Source organism: Chiroxiphia lanceolata, chromosome 5 (assembly GCF_009829145.1).
Source record: "Chiroxiphia lanceolata isolate bChiLan1 chromosome 5, bChiLan1.pri, whole genome shotgun sequence".
NCBI classification, from domain to species: Eukaryota; Metazoa; Chordata; class Aves; order Passeriformes; family Pipridae; genus Chiroxiphia; species Chiroxiphia lanceolata.
The window spans coordinates 54,741,454-54,758,978 of record NC_045641.1 but is presented as its reverse complement, the minus strand read 5'-3'; the positions used below and the strand labels follow the sequence as shown (position 1 = coordinate 54,758,978).

General features: G+C 41.9%; 1 long non-coding RNA gene across 3 annotated transcripts; it reads left to right on the top strand.

Annotated features, from left to right (window-relative positions):
• Nucleotides 1-16,838, top strand: LOC116787659. 3 transcript variants are annotated; one of them, XR_004357368.1, is made up of 4 exons: nt 1-155; nt 3,433-3,549; nt 5,036-5,276; nt 12,303-16,838. It is a non-coding gene; the product is annotated as an uncharacterized LOC116787659 (long non-coding RNA). The 3 variants fall into 3 exon arrangements; XR_004357369.1 differs by lacking the exon at nt 1-155 and adding an exon at nt 1,696-3,253 and having other exon boundaries at nt 12,735-16,838; XR_004357367.1 differs by lacking the exon at nt 1-155 and adding an exon at nt 1,696-3,253.
• Nucleotides 16,839-17,525: the final 687 nt, after the last annotated feature.

Below are 17,525 nucleotides of genomic sequence, written 5' to 3'. Positions count from 1 at the left end.
TCCAGGGAACATGTAAGCCTGGGATAGCGGCTGTTGAGCTCATAGACTTGCTTTGTTTAATTATCATTCGCGGACTGTTTAGCAGGGGCCTGGAGACCCTAGGAACTGCCAAGAGCCAGAGGTTGGCAACCACCAAATATCTCTGTAGGAAGAAGGTACGCAAAACTTCTATTTATTTAATGGAGCTGAAAAACAGCCTGAAATGGTATTTTATGTAAATAATTGGGCATTGAAGTGACAGACTGAGAGCTCTGGTGGGCTTGCTGTCACCAGAAGCTCTTCAGTTGGTCAGCTGGCTTTTGAATCTGGACAGCCATGCTTGCTGCTGCCATTGGTGTTTCACGGGCTGTGGGGAGTCCGAAGACTCTCAAATCATCTGTGCTTTGTACCAGTTACTTGTAATGCAGGTCTTCATGTCAAAGCCTTTCAGGTATGGTGTCTCCCACAGTCCTTTTAAACAAAAAATTCCAGCAAGGAACTGATCAAATTTTGCCTTCTGTTGTTAATATTTATTTTTAGTTTCAGGCACTTTTGGATGTTGTCCTCATTGCTTGGTCTGTCAGTTTTAATGGATAAAGTTTAAAATATATTGTGTTTCAGCCAGAGTCCTTTAGGACTGGTGTTAATTCTCTTCTTTTCAACCCACAAGGTGTGGGGGTGCCTCTGCCTTCCTCCCAGGCTCTTGTGCTGGTCCCCTTCCACTGCATGTGGGTGATGGGTTCTCAGAGATATCAAGTCACCTAAAATTTAGCTAAAGGAGGCAGGGAGAGGGGAGGGAAAGGTTCAAGTGTGCCCTTTGCCTTTATTAAACATGACAAATGGTTTGCGGTCAAGCTGATATCTTCCTGTGTGCTATCAGGACCTGGGCACAGATTTGTAGGAAATGGGTTTTGCTGGTTCTTATGTGCATGAGCAGAGAGTCTTTCTCAACAGTTTCTTTGATAATTGTTTCATCCTGCTAATAACATTGTCACTGTGTGGAGATTCACGTGTGTTTCCGTCCTTTCCCTGTACTCCCTCCGGTAGCTTTAAACCCGATGTCCCGTTTAAAACACATCTGTCAGCACAGTAAAGGTGTCAGAGACACACCACTCCCGTGTTTAATGAAAATCTGTACCCTTGAAGAAAAGAGAGGTGCAAAATAGGCCCCCTTGAAGGAAAAGGCTCCAGTACGTGCTTGCAGTTTGCTGGAGAATTTCCCATGTAAATACCCCAGCTCAGCCAGCCCCCAGGTTCCCACCAGACAAACATCTGCAGGAGGCCAGATGTTAACCCTTCCAACACACTGCAGTAGTTTTGCCATGCTTCCTTCCTGCTCCTTTTCCTCTCCCTCTCCCTTCTCTCCCACAAAGCCCCTGTCTTTACCTTGCCAGATGATGTTTAGAGGTGAGTTTAGGGATGCTTACAGGACATTTAGGGTATGTGCTAGAGCTCAGGGATGCATCTAAGGTAGATGTCTCCTTGCTTCTCCACTCTAGAGAGCAGGTCATCCCACCTGTGAGACCCATCTTGGGAGGCATCAGTCATTCTCCAGGAGTGCCTGTCTCTACAGTGACTCCAGAGAAACTGCAGAGGATCAGACATCTATTTTCCAGACATAATGAGTTTAATTTTAATATTGCCTTTAATACAGGTAGTTAAATCCTGAGACCTGCTCTCAGCAGATGTATTTTTCCAGGTGAAAAATACAGGGAGGGCTGTTTTGTCTCCCTGCTATCCCAGATCTGCGTCATGAGGTGAGACATGCTACAGTTAAGGAGCCTGGAATGACTGTGCCACCCTTGCCCACACCGTGACCATGGCCATTCCATGTTTCCGACTGGGAAGGGAGCTCCCATGCAGCACAGCAAGTCGCCACCTGAGTGATACGCGCACACACATGTGGGTGCCCCTGTGCATTTTTGGCTCTGCTGTCAACACTTTGGAGAGAGTTATGAGATGGATGAGAGAGATTTGGTCCAGACTTGTGTCTCTATCACAAAATCAGGCTGTGGTTCAGCACTGGGCAGGCTCTTCTGCCCTCAACTTACCCTTAGATGGGGACAGAGCAGCTGCTGGAACAATTTGTGGTGTGGATAACTGAAGAGTGCATCTGCAAAATACCTTCTGCTTGCAGACCCTTACATTGCCCTAAAGGAATCAACCGATTTGCAGGGGAGGATGCTACAGTGCAGGATCCCAGAACTGTTAAAGGATTTAATCCAAGAGTCAGAAAGCCAGTTGGATCCTGACAGGAGGGACATTGGTGCAAAGTCCTTGCTGGGTTTCTGATGCTCAGAAATCTTCTTAACAACCCCCATGTCATGAGTGCTTTGGTGAAGAACTATATAAAAATACCAGAAGTATGTTATGCAATAAAGTGTTTGGGATTACAAGGGAGACCTTGCAAATCTAGCCATGAAGCATCTGCATGGAAAAAAAAATTTAATTCGCATCTTCTTTCAGCTGCAATCTAAACTTTGTGCTAAGTTAAATCTCCCCAGCCCTGGGCTGATCCCTGTAGCCCCTCCAGGGTTTTCAATGCATCCAACAATGAAAGTGAAATCCAATCCCATCCAATTAGAGGAAAATGAATGGCTCATCTACAATAAATGGGCTCTGAATAACAATAAGCCAACAAGAGAGCAATGAACTGGAGACAGAGTACAATCTTCCTGAATGTTAATCGGCAACTAACTCCACAAGCTTCTTAGGGGTGGAAAGAATTGGAGGAAAATAGATTAGGGAAGCTTTAGAGCACATTGCCTTTTAACTGCTTAGGCCTCACATTTTTACCTAAATACAAGAATGTTTCTAATGCTGCCTTTTGCAGAGTGGAGGGAGGGTGTGTATGATGGGGGTGTTTGTTCTCAAAGTTAAATGTTTTCAGTTTATTTCTAATTTGTCGTGGTAGGTCCTACTGTATAGCCTCTACTGTTATTTCATGGTTTTATTTATTCAAAAGTCCTTTTCTAAAATTAAAAGTGGCAGAAGCCTTGGAAAATGCCTTCTGTAGATCTGAGAATTTGGGGAATGAGGTTGAATGAATTCAGGAGTTAGCCTGAGACTGAAGAGAAGCTGGAGAGGCAAAAAAGAAAGGATAAGGAAAATTCTGCAGTTCAGCTGCTGAAGTGCCGTCTGTACCAGCAAGCTCCCCCAATGCTGCCTGCTCTCTGGTTCCACCTAGATGCCTTTTCATGCTGTCAAGGCTAGTAATACCTGAAATACCTCAGTTCAGCTCATGTGCTGCTTTCCACTGCCCTCAGCCTCACAGGTAATTTTTGTAAAGCCAGGGAAGATGCAAGCTTTCCTGACCCACCATTAAGAAGCCTCTGCAGCCATGCAGGCTCCATATTCAAGGCAACCAGGTCTCACCAAACCGAGCTGGGCTGCCTGTCTTCTCTATTCAGGCTGTTAATTCCCTAATAACCTTTGGGGTTTTATCCCCTCCAGACAAGCAGAGATCTTATTCAGCCAGACCAGCACTACTATCCTCTACTGCCTACCTTCATCCCCAGGAGCCAGCTCAGAGGCCATGAGCAGTATCGACAGCTGATGAGGCCTCACCAGGTGAGAGCAGGTTAACCTCACTGCAGCCTGGGCACATGCCTCGGCACATTGGTCCTCTGGGAAGTGAAGTGCTCCTATGCTGGTGACATTTGAGGTCCAAGCCAAAAATGGAATGGAGTAACTTTTAAGTCAAATGATACAAAGTGCCTTTGTAATTTATTCTCCTAACAGGGTTTGTTGATGCAAATATGCTTTGTGTGTTGCATTCTTTATCACAAAGGTCTTCCCAGAAGCAGCTCCAAATTTGCTGTGTCATGGCCAAGAAAGCCGGCAAACAGGTCTGTAGAAAACCAAAGTATTCTTTCTTTGCATGGCAAGATGAAAATGGAGAGAGCAGCCATATCCCCCTTTCCCTCTCCTAATCTGCTGTACAAGCAAGGGGTCACTTGTATTCTTTCAGAGGAGCAAGAATTTGATAGGTATGTAGATCAGCTGTTAAGCAATATACATGTGAAGCTAAAGAGGAATTGGAAGGGAGAATTATTAATTTGTTAAATTAGACAACATTTTTGTCTTGGCAGCGCTAAAATAAATTTCCAAAGGCCATTGTTTGTTTGAACAAAGAAAGGAAAGGAGTTGTTAGAAGCAGTTTACACAGCTCAAATGTGAGGGGTTGTGTGCATTAACAAGACCAGCCTTGGTGCTCAGCATGTAGCACAGAGAACACATTTGCTGTAGTGTGCTGGACATGCTCTGTCCAGCACTTGGGAACAGCATCACACCCTGCCAAAACTTAACATTGAGAGCAAGAAATGCCAAGGGGAATTTCAAACTCAACAAATATATTTTTTCTAAAAAGTGACTTAAACTGTTGGACAGGACAAGGCAGTGGCCAGTAGAAGCCCCTGGCTTTGACCATTTGGGGAAAAAATAGTGGTCCTTTCCCTTTCAGCAGCCTCAAAGCACCATCATCCTTCCCCTATCTTCCTTCATACACTCAGCAGTAAACGCAGGCCATTTGCTAGAGTCTCCCACCTTGTTTTGTTTCTTGGCTTTGACTGTCACCAACTGCAAAAACAATTCTTTGGTTAGTTGGGGATTTTCAATGCAAGAGGTTTGTTCTGCAAGTCCTGTGAAGAGTTAGGAGTGCTTTGCTCCCTAGATAAGGTGCAGCATAACATTTAGCCCAGGCCCAAGCATCTTAAAAAGCATAAAAAATCCTAGCCTTAATGTGCAAGAACTGCATGGCTTTATGCTCATTGTATGACAAAAAGGGAATGGTACCAACAGGTTAAATCGTTGGTTTATAAAACCAGATTCTGGGAACTGTTTACCCCAAACAGGAGCACTTGTTCCTGATGCGTAACAAGTTGCTACTCATCATGGGTGTCACAGTGAAGGTACAAGGTAGGGTAAGGGCAATTCTGATGAAAAAAAACATTTTCTGTGAGAGCTTGAGAGTAGGCATTTTCATTTAGAAGAATAATATCCCATGAAAACCAGTTCCTTTTTCATAGATGCTCATCATGTTTTCATTTTTTGACAGAAAAGGGAACCATCTCCACTTTTTTCTGTGACCATCGTACATCCAAAGCACTGCAGCTCAAGGGTTGATGTCCATTTTCTTTTGGCACTGGACCACCTCTCCCATGAAGACCTGCACCAGGGGCTCCTACAAGGCTCCTGCCACTGCTTCACATAGTGGACAGCTGAGATGCCCAATGGATGGATGATTTTCTCTCAGCCAGGAGTTCTTTCTCACCAGAAACTTCAACATCAACCCTGGGGTAAGGTGGCTGCATTTTGGAGACTTAGGACTGCCCTCATTTCTCTCCCTCATCCCAGCTCCAAATCTCCCTGTGACCTCGCAGTGGCAACCTGGCCTGCAGCAAGCTGGCTGCAACGCTGGCAGAAAAGAACTTAGAACTTGCTTACAGCATAAATCTTAGGCTTGCCAGGCTACAGGGAGAGCTTGCTGCTGAAATCTTTGCTCATGGCAAAAATCTCAGTGCCTTGGACAAGATGTGATCTTCCTGCTTCAGTGGCCATGGTGGGCTGCCCCAGGTCAAAAGCATTTTTGGCCTGGGGATCTTGTGTCTCCTCTCAGGTCACTTACCAAGCTGAGGACCTCCATGTCCATGCATGACCCAACCCTGGCTGCTCTTATCACACCCATATAAAATGCTTGAAAAATCTCTTTTAGGTGCCTCCTTCAGCTGCATCTCTGTTTGGAAACTAAGAAACAAAGACCTGTGCCTTTAACCTTGTTTGGTCTTAGCCCCTTACTTTTAAATTCTTTACTAGGGATAGATGTTCCCTGTCACATTTTATAATCCCAGCCTGCTGAAGAGGCTGATGCCCATAGCAGAGCGCAAGGCCAGAGCTGCCCTGGCACTCTCACAGGGCTGTTCCCACTGGAGCTGCTGGAACAAAGCACTGTTTGAGACTGGCTTTGGCGGCCCATGGCTCCCTATGGGGATCTCTTTCATTTCAGAAAAAAATTTGGCAAATTTTTGCCTTTTCTGTCCTGATGTTTGTGACTGTTCCCATGTCAGGAGGGGTAAGTCAGGAACAGAATGATTCGGGTCCTGCAGGCTCCCAGCAGAGCGCCAAAGACCAGACACCTTTACCTCAACAAGTTTAATGGATGTTGCATAATTTGTGGGTTGATAATTAATAACTAACTCCTGCTATATTAATCTGCTTTTGCTCTCCTCTCTGGTATCTACTGGCTGGGAAATCAAGGTGGGTTAAACAGCATCATAAATAAGGTAAAATTTTTCCCCAGGTAGTTCTTAGAGAGGATGGATGCTCAGATGACTTTTTTAATTACTGACATGAACATCTTTACCGATACCAGGAGTATCAGTGGTCTGAAAGGGAGTGCTTATTGAGAAGCGTAAATTGTTTATTAAGTAATATTTTGAAAGAAAAACACCTGTTTTAGGAGGATATCTGTCTGGATGGAGGCTTCCTGTGCTGAACTGCATTGTACGTGTGGGACCAAAAGTGGCCTCGTGGGTGGGCAATACTGCTCTACCATGAGACCAGTTGTACCTGTCATGGCACCCATGCCCAGGAGAGCATGGGATATGACATAGCTTTCTCACTTCAGTTACCCCTCTTCAAAAACGGAAGCAGATTTCCGTCTTTTGTAATTTCCAGAGGCTTTACAAAGGGAGTCAAGTCTCAGGCCAGAGCTGCAGGTGGCCCTTTGGGTGGAGGCGTGCAACTTGAAGTACCCAGCTCCTTTTCTAACTTTAGACAGTCACCATCTCCCACATTTATCTTATAAACACATGCTGTTTACATTCAGATTTATCCCTGCTACTGTCTTTCAAAGTCTCTTGGTAACCCCTTCCGCAATCAGCTTGCTTTTTTTTGAGTGACTGACCCTATAGACAGCGGCGGATACTCTGTTCCCTTGGATCTCCTAGGGGAGCTCAGCTCTCTAGCCCAGTATCTACATCCAGTGTGTCCATCAAAATTCAGGAACTACCATAATGCTGTCACACTCCTACATCCCAAACTCAGACCCAGCTTTTCTAATGCACAGCTCTCTGCCACATTTTTATTAGCTGTAGGACTGCGGGAAGGGACATCTCGGATCTTCACGTGCACCTTTGCTCTGCTCAGCTTGCCTGAAAAGAGAGATTTTAGAATATCTTTGTCCTGGGGCAGCCAGGATTTAGTCTGCAAGCTCTAGCTGCCCCCTCCACTTTCTGAGGGGTTGCAGGCCTGCCACAGCCTTAGAGGCTGCCAGAGTGTAGCACAGTTCATTTGAATTTGAATAAAGTACTGAACTTTATTTTGAGCCCTAAAATTCAAATCAAAATGCAATGAGCGCACGCCTGGAGGATGTGGATTTAAAAAAGAACCACTGAGCTCTTTTTCAGAGCTATCCATGTTTCCTATCTCTCTGGTTTTATCATCTGGAGAGTGAACACTAAAAAAAAAACAAAACCCAAGCCTCTGCATCCCAAAACATGGACCTCACTGAAAGATTTTCACTGACATTTTTCCGGTGACAGGAAAAAAAATGACTCCTTAGGCAAGATATCCTTGTTTATTTCTCATCAGAATAAAATTCTGGTTAACACAGAGAGGCTACCCTAAATATCTTAGGAGGGCTTGTTTGTTTGTTTGTTTTTTAAAAAAGGGGGGGAAAAACCCTAAACCAGTAAAGTTTAATACCAACTCAGACTTTGACAATTTGGGCAGAGTTACGTTGTTTTGGAAACACAGTTAAAACTGAAAATTATCTCAAAGTTTGCTGTAGGAAAATGGCTGCCACATTAAGTGGGTCTAGCAAAAAAATACTCAGTAGTTTGTCAGAGAGAGAGAAAAACAACCACCCTGTCCCTGGAGTTACCAGGGTTCCAAATTGGGAAGACTCACCAGGTAATCCTTTTTCAGCAGAGGCTTGCAGAGGAACTATCAAGCCAATGCAAGAATAATAAAAACGTTAATTATAGGCTTTCTCTCCCTACAAAACACATGGATTTTAATGCCTCTTGCAGGGATTTATCACAAATAAGAATGTGGTATATTTTTTACTGCTAGTTCTTATTCTTTTACTCATGAAATACTGGAGTTCTCCAAATATGATGGTCTCAAAGACTAAATCCTTAGCTGGTAGAAAATGGGATAATGCAGCTAATTCCCTCTGCAGCTATACTGATTTGCACCAACTGCAGATCAGCCCTGTTACATTACCTAGGCATAGAGTGGAGTTGCCTTAATTATTTTTTCTTTTCTTGATTTCAGTTTCAAAAATTAAACTGTCTTAAAAAGTACATGCTTACAAATGAGACAAAACCCGTTACACTGAAACTATTTAACTGTAAGCAGGTTAGATCAGCTGTCCTATGATAACAGCTTCTGATATTGGTGTCTCTTTTTCGTGCAGGCTTAAAACTTTACTTGCAAAATCTCCTTGTATTCCTTTGAACTCCCTTGGGAGATTAAAAACAAACAAAAAAAAATACTCCAGTTAACACTCCCTCGTTTCATTTTTAAAGGTCATGCTTAAAGCTGGCAGTTGTTATAGGATCTGTCCTCTGTAAAGAAAAGTCTTAACTAGCCAGGCACAGACTTAACCTCACCATCGAAAAACTAACATTGTCACTAGGATATGGAGAAACCATGGTGAAGAACTAGCAACAGCCAGACCACGGCAGAATGAGCAGTCGGCATCTGCTCGGTGGGCCTTTATCATGCAGTGTTGTATGTACGATTCAAAATGCACAGAACGATTGTTGAAATGATGTAGACAAATTGACTCAAATTAGTTTAGCATGGGCCATGCAAAGTTTAAGCTTGTTGAGCCCAGACACATAGCAACAGCCTCCGCGCTTTGCGAGGCTCCGCGTTCGAAGCGCTAGCAGGAAAAGTGGTATTCCAGCCCACGTTCACGGGGCTTGCTTTTGTGCCTGCCTGCCTCTTTTCTTTTAATTTTGCCTGGCTCTAGAAAGTCTTGGCAGAAGCAAGCCCTGCTGAAGACTACACTAGCACTGATAATTTTATAGAAGTACTTGTGAGCTTTAATGTCATTTTATACTTCCTTAATCTTTTGACTGTTACTTAATGACAAACAAATCCCCAAAGAACTGGGGAAGGGGGGAAGATTAAAAGGATTTCGAGATTGTATTCTCTGCTTTCAGTCAAACTGTCCCAAATCCTGCCAACACAATTCTCTAGTGCCCTATGACACCCCTCCCCAGACCACCAGGAGTGAGTTTCTTATTGTATTTACAGTAATCTAATTACAACAGTTCTTCAATTCACAGCCAGCTTTGGTATACAGACTTTAGCAAGAACTCTCATCTCAGTGCAGATTGCAAACTTTAATCTTTTAAACTAACACAGGACACGCCCCTTCCCCCCAAAAAAATTTCTGAAATGCCTGTGTAAGCTACTAAAATGTGTTCTCCCTCCCACGCCCGCCAACGCTTTGCTTATCTTTTTGTTAAGTTTTTCTTTGTGCCAATTTACTGCCTAAGGTAATGAGAGAGTTTCTGAGAGATAATATTCTGAAAGGTAATGATGGTAAAAACAGGTTGCCTGCCAGAAAATTTGTTTTAAAAATTTCTCTAAATATGTGTAGTTACCTTAATTTTTTTTAACTTCTTCCTGTATTTTCTAGTTGAAGAAGCAGCTATGTAGAAGAAATATAGTCTGAATGTTTTACTTAAAAATGAAATAGTCTTGGCTTAAAATTGTCGTTGCTCAAAGTCATTTGATGCAAATCTTAAAGCCAATTAACTTTATTTAGAAGAATCAGATGACAAAAGCAGATGGAGTTTGTACCTAATAAAAATGTCAAGAAAATGAAGATAGAAATTATTGTTTTACATGAAGCAAAGTATAAAACAAAAGTAGCATCCACAGTGAATTAGCAAATCGGGACATTCTTCACGTATCATTGCAGCCATCTAGCTCTATACACAAGTATTGCACCGTTCAGTTTCAGTTCCATCACAGGTTTTTCTCTTAGAGCTTTTACAGTAACAATGGGTTTACCAATTAATATCTTCAGCAAGCTTGAGGGAGCTTTTATCTTCTTCCAGTCTGGCATTTGAATTTGTCAGCTCACATACAGCCTAGTCTTGAGCTCACTAAAGTTAATAAAATCTTCACTCCCAAAGAGATTAGGAATAATTTCAGTTCAGTATTACTGCAGAACATGGGTCTTCCCCCTTACTGTGTTCTTTAGAAGATGCACAGAGGGCAGAAGTAATGTATGCTCATATTACATTTATGAGTGTTTCAAATACTCAGTTTGTCCTTTGGTATCTGGTTGGTTGGTTTCTGTGAGGCTCACCAATCATTTTGCTTTCTAGTATGTTATCAGCAGTCCTTGTCATGTCAGAATTGTTTTAATATTTAATTCCTCCTGTTGAGGTTCATTGCTATGCAAGCTGAAATGACTGGACAGTCAAACCTCAGCTATTTCCTAGTATTGTCTGTGAACCTTGAAAAACTGGGAACATAGTAGTGTCTTTCTGGTCTCTTGAAAAACTGCTTCTAATGTGTTTTGGTGCTGTTTTTCTCCAAGCAAACTGTCCATTGTAATCCTCAACAAATGCAGCAATTATTCAGTTTGTAAAATCTTTAGGTTTCTAGATAATGTGTATGCTCTGCTCAATCCAAGGAACTCAGAATAACTAAATAGCTTTGAAAAGTTCACATGAAAGAGATAGCAGCTGCTTGAAAACCTCCCAGCTTTCACCAAAGTGTTTTGGAAATGACAGATTGTACATAGTAGCTAATTTCTGTGAAATTTGACTTCAGTTTTAATCTCCGGGATAATAGATCTAATACTCACAGTCCAGTAATTTATCAGGTTGGACAAGGTACAGGAAATACTCCTACCCTTATAAGAACAAAGTTCGTTACCAATTTGGGAGATATTCTCATGTGAGGGACTCGGTCTCTGTCGAGGGGGAAGATGCTGCCTTGGGAAGTGTGGAGCAGGGAATCCCGAAGCGTATGGATGCCATCTGCTGGCACTAAAAAATATGACCCTCCACCCACCTTGAAGACGGGTATGGAGCGCCAGATCTCGATTCTCGGATTGGCATGAGCCAGTCACGTTATTCCATATACGAACTCACGTCAGTCGAAGAAGAATTAAATTGCAATCATATAAGCCCTCCTTTAATGGGTATCTCTGTGCCTGAGCATTAGGTTTGTTTAATGTTTTATGTCATTTGGGCTTAGCTAGATTAGGAATAAAAAGACATCTGTGCTTGCAGCTTTGCTAAATATCATGTTTAGATGGACTAATCCTCATGTAAGTTTATACCCATTACACTATGGTTTTATTGTTTTACATGCAATGCTGCACGGAAAGGGTTCTCCCAGCAAAGCCAGGTTTAGCCTGGGCGATTTTCTCTCTCTGGGTTCATAACCAGCTTTCCTCTTCAGGGCAAAAATCAGGCTTGCTCCAGAAGGGAGTCTTGGGAGAATGAACTGCCCAGGAGGACCTAGGGGTGAAACACAGAGCAACCCAACCAGGCAGAGAGAAGCCCACACTTCTACAGGAGCTCATAGCCTCTGTGAAATTCTTGGGGTTCAAAGTACAAAAAAAAATAATAAAAAAAAGGTGTATTTTTAAATTAAAGCAGACTAGAGTCCAACAATTTGCACAGGTCAAATAATTAGGAATTTTAGAAATATTTCATGAGTATTTTAAGGTCTATCCTCTCAGCACACTCCTTCAGGAACTGGTAGTTCAACCTGGAGTATGATGCTAAAAGGCAATCTCTTCCTGAATACAGTCAAGCCCATGCCTTGTATTGCTGCTGGCAGAGACCTGTAACCCATCCACCTTTATCGTGATGGGACAAAAAATCAGGAAATAAAAACTGAGTCCTCACCATGGCTTGTCCATCTCTCCTGGGCTGATCTCAGAGTCCAGACAGGGAGGTGAGGTTCCTAGGTTCACCCCTAGATTTTGACTGAGCCAGCTGAGTGCGGGCCCTGCTCTTTCTTAGCTGCTCATGTCTGGCAGAAAAGCTGGCAAGAAATAGACCCAACCTGTCCTCTCATTTCTTTTTTTTTTTTTTTTTTTGTGAGACTAAACCAGAGAAACAGCCGCTGATTAGGGACTTTCCAGCTCATACATCCAGTTCTTTGAGGAAACACCAGATCTCAGTTGAAATGCCCTTTATCACAGCAGTGCGAGGCACAACCTTTCCAAATTTGACACAGACCAACAAACTCAGAGGAACTGAAAAATACAAAATGTCAAAGGGGTTTGGCTCCTGAGCTGTTTAGATTTACAGGCAACTCATTCTCTCTCTCCATAGCATTGTTCCAGACAATAAGAATTTAAGATGTCATCATGGATGGAAGAACTCTCATGGGAAATTCCACTTGGGGGGAAGGTATGTGACCAAGGTGTGTGATTTAATCTCCATAGAAATGGGAATGATTTGGGTGGTTTTGCTTGGAAATATTAGGCTGAATTTAGAGAGTATGTTTACAATTTTTAATCAGTATTATCACATTGTCATTTTGTAATCAATGAGTAGTCAGAACATTCCTTTGTACATGTTTGATTAATTGTCTTGGGTCTATGCATGAAGAAATGGCACCACCTCCCTCATACTCCCCATAATGCACAGTGGATATGATACACTATATTTTGTCCAAGAATGGTCCATTCTTGTGAGGCATTACCCTTTCCATGATTCATCTCAGAAAGATGTCTTCTCTTATTTTTTACTTTTATCTCCTAGGTACTTCATGTTGCTCAGAAATGACCCAAAGCTAAGCAAGCTGGGAAGGCTCTCATTATCTAATGCCTGAACTCTGAAACAGGGTCAGAACCAACAGTGCAGCTAATGATGGCAAGTGGTTAATGATGGGTCAAGGAAGGGATATGACTAATGAAGGGAAAAGGATTGCAGAAATGCAAAGTCACTGAGTGCACTGTATGGCAGATAAAAACTCCGTAAGTCCTTGTAACCCCAAGCCTACAGTCATGTTTTCACCCTCCCACTCCCTTTCCTGGTAGCAGAGCAAGAATTTCCAAATCACCCATGGCAGGACCTGGCAAAGCTGCAACTCCCACTACACGAGTTCAGGCTGACCACACACCCCCCCAGCCTCTGTCTGCTCCATGGAATGTCAGAGAGTTGTACTGGCATGTCCTCTAAGCAAGGACAGCAATCCCAACAATTCTTTAAAACAAAAAGGAGTTCTGTGTATTCTACAGACTGTTAACTGCATTACAGGAGTGAGTCAGTGCTTTAAAATGCAAGTAATTAATAATTACTCTAATCAGCACTGCTGTTATTTTTATTCCTTTTCTTTAAGGGAAAAAGCAGTTGAAGGAGAGGGTTTGATTCAAAAATCAGGAGAAGAAAGGAAACTATACTCCACATACTGAAAGGTATGAAGGGTACAAAACCATTATGCAGAATCTAGATGTGGTGGTATACAGGAGTCCAGGGTTTGTGAAACCATGTGATTTCCTTTACTTTTGAATGTTCCTTTCATTCACTCGATATGCCAACTGTAAGTATGGAGTGATCAGGCAGAGATCAGACACAACATTAGAAAGCTGTAGGATCACCAACTATTCACTCCTTAATAGTGTCAATAGGATCTTCTTTTTTAAAGTAGGTGACTTGAAGTTCAAAAGTGACATGAAGGTACTTTTTGTGACTTCTTCCACACCTCTTTTACAATTCTGTGTCATATTTGTCTTTTAATTTGTAGGAATAAACAAAATAACAGCAAAAATAATCTCTGGTATGTCACTACTGTGATAGGCACAACTTGAGAACAGGACAAGCTGCTGGCTCTCTTGATTAAGAGCTGGCATTGATCAGACCATTTACTAGGAGTTAAGACAGATCCTGGCGTGGTTTACTGTTATGCTGCTACCTCTGGAAGGTACCAAGAGTACCTGAAAGCACTTGCTTATCTATAATCTGATAATTAAATAGCTGTAACAAAGTCTGGAGATCTCTGCCTGATTTTTCAAATGCTTGTGTGTATCATCAGTCCACTGGGAAGAACAAGGAAGCAGAGCAGGGAGTTGAATGTCTAATTAAACTGGTGGAAGGCACGTACCCAGCTCTGCAGAGACATCTTGGGAGAGAAATGCAAGGAAAGAGGTGCTCAGTGCCTTTACATGCCTGGGTTTTATCTTTGGTTAGTCATAACCTCAAAAACATGGAATGCTGCATATATCTGTAAATCCAATAATGTTAGTGTTTTATTTCACAACAAAAATGGGGGCATGGTAGAGATAGACTTGAGGAGTGACTTTATGCTTGGCACAGTGTATTATTTTAAATGTCAACCTCTTGGGGAAGGTTCCCATGCCAACAATTTTCTTCAGAGGTTCGACACTATGAAAGTGGGTGAACACATACCCAACTAGTAACTCATTCAACCTTCCACCTTCATAAAACAGAGCAAAAAGGCTTACAAAAACATACTAGTAAGAAGAGCACACAGCTGGGAAACAGCAAGAAGGACATTTTATTTAAAAATTAATAAAAAAACCCAAAGCGTCACAAAAGAGCTGCTGCATTTCTATGCAGCACACCACACCTAGGAGATTAAACAGAAATATTATCATCTATACCTATTTATTCAAGGCAGGGATCTGACCTTTCCAGGCTCATTTGTTTCAGCAAACTTTGCTCGTGCTACTCATGACTGCTCGTATTCACAGGACTTGCAAGATTAGAACATCAAATAACTGCTGATAATACAAAGACAGTGTAAGACAGGAGGAACAATAGTGTTTCTTCTTATGTAATTATCTTTTTTGTTTCTTTAAGACTCTGAGAACCACTTCAAATATTTTGATCAGTTTCCTGTCAAAGGTAAGTTCTTTAATAGGCCACTGTACTTCTATAGATAGGAAGCTTTTCTGTGATTGTTGCGAATCTCAATTAATACATTAAACCAGGTACTACAGTTCTACTAAATACTATTATTATGATTATTTTATTCCATGTTTGTCAATGTCTACCCAATCATTTTCTCAGCTCTACAGAAGAAATGCCACCCTGCAGGTTGAGCAACAGATTCAGACTGCTTCAGGGGATGGGTGGCTTCAGTCTTGTCCCTTGACCCCAAAATGACACCGTGGCCTGACCTATAAAATGTGAACAATAGAATCTATTCACCTTTGTAAACACTAGGGCAACATATGGTTGAATAGTAGTATGTAAATTTAAAATCTTAATTAAACTGAGGCAGAGAGCCAAGTAATCACAAGGCACACACTACTTGAAGCAAGCTCATTAATAGTCCTGCTGCTGGAACCAGTTTCTTAATGGCTCAGTAATGAGCTGACTACAATCTGCAAAACCATGGATCTTGATAATTTTTTAAGTAAATAATTAGACTGTAATAATGACTTGAACTTGTGTGTGCACACGTAACAAAAAAACGATACCTCCAAGCACTTAACAGACTAAGACTTAAAATCTGTTCTTGCTTATTCCCAAATTGTATTGGTATAACTCTGAAGTCAGCTGTGTTACAGAAAGGAAGGAGGATACTCTGGCTTTTCTATCAGTACCTGGCACTGTCATGGGACTTCAGTAGGATGTTTAATCTGTTACTTTCTGACCCCTCAATCAAAAATGTTGTGCAACCAACCCACGTCTGAGTTCCTTCCCCTGCATGCTCCAGTCACCCAGTACTCCAACCAGACAGACAGTTTCATTTGCTATGAGATGAGATACACCTGCAGGTAAGGCATTATGCTTAATCAAGCATGTCTCTTCATATGCAGTAACAACATTACATACATTTGAGTAGGGTATCCTGCTCTTTCATTCCACCCTGGTTTTGTTAGTAGGAACACTGGCCAGCAGCCTCACTACCAACAAATGTTGGATATTAATCTCCCTCCTTCCCCTCCTTTCTTCTTTCCTTCCTTCCAGCTCATTATTAACCTAGGTCATCTATTCAGGGAACTCATTTTTAAGCCCCAAGATAGATTTATATTTCTAATTTGCAAAAGCACAGTCCTTGCCTAATCTCTCTCCATTACATCACAGGTATGGATCTGCAATGGAGACGTATTCACATCCATGGCACACAACTTAGGAAATAACACCCCATAAGGTCCATCTCCGGCCTTGGCTGCTTCACAATCTCTAGGAATGGATCAAACAAAACAGCACATGCAGTATCTCACATTGCCTTCCTCATTCAACATGTCTCCTGTTTAGCAAACAGTTCAGCAAGAGTTTGCTCTTGCCAGTCACATGCCTGCAGAGTTCACCAGACACATGCTCTCCCCACAGCTTTGACTTTTCACAACGTTTACCTATAATGGGAAGATGGAACTGCAAGGCCTAGGAATTCAGCAGACACTCATCACATTTTAAATTAAGTTCTGCACTGAGAGAAAAAGACTTCTTTTAGGGCTCTTTCCTACGTCTACATTGAATCCAATACAGTAAAACTCCAACTCTGGCTGCAGCTCCCCACAGATACTGCAGCAGTAGAAGCAACCACAATCCTCATAATGGAATACAAAACGTGTATATTTTGACTTCAATTATTTTCTGCATCTATAATCATAGTGCATTCACAGACAAAATCTAAAACCCTATAATCTAAATGAAGGAACCACTCCTCCACCAGGGAAGACAGAATGTTGTATTTTTTCCATTTTAAAATTGTTAAGTAGGTAATTATATGCTATTTGCAATGAAGGAATGTTATTTATTTCTCAGTAAGATCAAATAATATAAATAAGTCTTGACTGAATATACCAACAGCAGACCATCTTTGAAACTATTTATAAAGGAAATGTTCAATGAACGAAAAATTAAATGAGACCAAAAATAGTCATGATGATATCTCTGCAACCAAAACCTTTTCCTCAGCTTTGACGTTGGTTTAGCAAAGTAACAGGGACACTGCTCATTTGTTTTCTGTTGTTCACAGAGATGTCTGCCTGAAGTTATTTCAGTTACTACACCTGTTGGTGAAACTCCTCTGCCAGCGGCTGTGGTTTAATGAGGAAGTTGGTTCTTTCTGTCAACTCAGCAAAACACTTGAATGACTTGAGTCCTTATGTGCCATCCTAAGTCTTTCAGAGTCTGAAAAGGTTTTAATCTCTACAATGCCTTTAATTTTCAGTTACTAGGAGGCAAAACATTCTTCGATGCCTCATGCTGTAAAGTTTATGGGTGATTAACTCTACTACAGAAAAAATATTCAAGCAGCAACTCTTTCTGTTGCCATGAGAAGCTACAGGCCTCGCATTTGAAGCAGAGCACCACGTGTAAAGAAAACACTGTGTACAGCTGGGCCTTAGGGCAAGGGATGAATAGCAGCTACAGGTAAACATCCTCATCTCAAAGATCAAAAAGGTGGCAACAGTTGTGGGCAGGGTTTTTTAGTACCAGGCAGGTAAACACTCTCTGTAAACACTGAGTTCGGAGAGTCCCTGACCAGTCCTCCCAGACGGAAATCAAGATCCCAGAGCAGAACTCCTCTGAGCCTGTGTAGTATTTCCAAAGAATGTAAATAGTTCATGTACT